Source organism: Triticum urartu, chromosome 3A (assembly GCF_056163025.1).
Source record: "Triticum urartu cultivar PI428250 chromosome 3A, HENAU_Tu73, whole genome shotgun sequence".
Lineage (NCBI taxonomy): Eukaryota > Viridiplantae > Streptophyta > Magnoliopsida > Poales > Poaceae > Triticum > Triticum urartu.
In genome coordinates, this window is record NC_141875.1 from 447,483,573 (window position 1) to 447,486,544 (window position 2,972).

The window sequence follows — 2,972 nt, forward strand, 5'->3', positions numbered from 1 at the left end:
AACTTAGTACATGTGTGGATACATAGACAAACAGAGTGTCCCTAGTATGCCTCTACTTGACTAGCTCGTTAATCAAAGATGGTTAAGTTTACTAGCCATAGACATGTGTTGTCATTTGATGAACAGGATCACATCATTAGAGAATGATGTGATGGACAAGAACCATCCGTTAGCTTAGCATAATGATCGTTTAGTTTTTCTGCTATTGCTTTCTTCGTGACTTATACATGTTCCTCAGACTACGAGATTATGCAATTCCCGAATACTGGAGGAACACCTTGTGTGCTATCAAACATCACAACGTAACTGGGTGATTATAAAGATGCTCCACAGGTGTCTTCGATGGTATTTGTTGAGTTGGCATAGATCGAGATTAGGATTTGTCACTCCGTGTATCGGAGAGGTATCTCTGGGCCCTCTCGGTAATGCACATCACCATGAGCCTTGCAAGCAATGTGACTAATGAGTTAGTCACGGGATGATGCATTACGTAACGAGTAAAGAGACTTGCTGGTGATGAGATTGAACTAGGTATGATGATATCGATGATCGAATCTCGGGCAAGTAACATACCGATGACAAAGGGAACAATGTATGTTGTTATGCGGTTTGACCGATAAAGATCTTTGTAGAATATGTAGGAACCAATATGAGCATCCAGGTTCCGCTATTGGTTATTGACCGGAGATGTGTCTCGGTCATGTGTACATAGTTCTCGAACCTGTAGGGTCCGCACGCTTAACATTCGATGATGATTTTTATTATGAGTTATGTGTTTTGATGAACCGAAGTTTGTTAGCAGTCTCGAATGAGATCACAGACATGACGAGGAGTCTGAAAATGGTCGAGAAATAAAGATTGATATATTGGAAAGTTATGTTTGGACACCGGAATGGTTTCAGATAGGTTTTTCGGGCATTTTCTGGAGTAGGGGGGTTACCGGAATCCCCTGGGGGTTAATGTGCCTCCATGGGCCCTAGTGGAAGAGAGGAGACGGCAGCCAAGTGGAGGCACGCGCCCCCAAGCCCAATCCGAATTGGACTAGGGTTGGCGGGCCCCTTTCCTTCTCCTCCCTCTCTTTCCCCCTTCTCCTTCTTGGAATATGAAGGGGGGGGGGCGAATCCTACTTGGACTCGGAGTCCAAGTAGGACTCCCCCCTTGGCGCACCATACCTTGGCCGGCCTCCTCCTCCCCCCTCCTTTATAACCATGGGAGGGGGGCACTGTCGGTGTCAAAACCGGCAGATCTCGGGTAGGGGGTCACGAACTGTGCGTCTAAGGCGGATGGTAATAGGAGGCAGGGGACACGATGTTTTACCCAGGTCCGAGCCCTCTTGATGGAGGTGAGGGAGTCCTGGATTAGGGGGTGTTCGGGTAGCCGGACTATACCTTCAGCCGGGCTCCTGGGCTATGAAGATACAAGATTGAAGACTTCGTCCCGTGTCCGGATGGGACTTTCCTTGGCGTGGAAGGCAAGCATGGCGATGCGGATATTCAAGATCTCCTACCATTGTAACCGACCTTATGTAACCCTAACCCTATCCGGTGTCTATATAAACCGGAGGGTTGTAGTCCGTAGCCAATCAACTCCATACACAACAATCATACCATAGGCTAGCTTCTAGGGTTTAGCCTCCTTGATCTCGTGGTAGATCTACTCTTGTACTACCCATATCATCAATATTAATCAAGCAGGACATAGGGTTTTACCTCCATCAAGAGGGCCCGAACCTGGGTAAAACATCGTGTTCCCTGCCTCCTGTTACCATCCGGCCTAGACGCACAGTTCGGGACCCCCTACCCGAGATCCGCCGGTTTTGACACCGACATTGGTGCTTTCATTGAGAGTTCCTCTGTGCCGTCACAATCAGGAAGGATGCCTCTTCCCGTCTTTAAAGACGGCGCCGTTGCTAAGGGAGCCTTGGTTGTCGGCCAAACCCTCCGGCTAGGTGGTTTCCTCATGACCGCCTGTTCGGCTGTTGCGCCGACGGTGACCTCTCGGGTCATCAAAAGCAACCTACACGTCAGCTCGGAGCTCGTCGAGCAGCTAGATCGAATGGAGCTCTCTTCCGTAAACGAGCTCTTGGATCGCATCGCCGCCCTGGGGGTCGCTACAGATTATGACCAGGTTGGGCTTAAACCCGATCTAAGAGAAATTAACTCTCCCCAAGTCACCCACCACGTTGCCGTGGTAGAGGCGTAGTGCGGCGACCCTTCATCTATTTTAAGGACTAGCTACGTCTGAATTTCCGACTCCTCCAAGCAGGATACCCGCGGAGAGGAGGATGTAACTCAAGACCCGAGCTTAGGATCAGGCAACGGGCTAGATTCGTTGGACAACATCCAAGAATCCGAACTTCAGAATTCGGAAACTCTTCGGCCTCCGAATCTTGGATTGGGTGAGGTTTCAGATTCAATGACACCCGCCCACCCGAACATAAGCGATCTCTCCCAAATCAGGCAGAGGCCCGAGGAAACAGTACATCATTACTGGGCCAGATTCCTCCTGGTTATGAACAGGATAAAGGATTGCCGCGAGGGAGACGCAATCTCAATTTTCTGCAGTAATTGCACGGACGAGGGAACCCTTAACGCCGTAAGTCGTCGTGATATTACACGCTTCATTGACTTGGCATCCATAGTACAAAAATACTGTGCGATGGAAAGCGCCTGGAAAACCGAAATAAAATTTTGGGATAATCCGGCCTTGAATAGTAATCCCGTCCGAACTAAGAGGGTGCATCATCATAGGACACCCGGGATAAACACCAAAAAGCCAAAACCCTCTACAGGGCATGGAACCGTACTGGAAAGGTGGCTTGATGGACCCTGTACAATTCACAGTACAGAGGACGCCACACCAACTCACAGCCTTAGAGCATGTTGGATACTCCGGCAGGTGGCCAAAATTGGCGAGGACCTCTTAATTCTAGAGGCCGCAGAAAGCCAGCCCGAGGACACCAGTACCGTTCT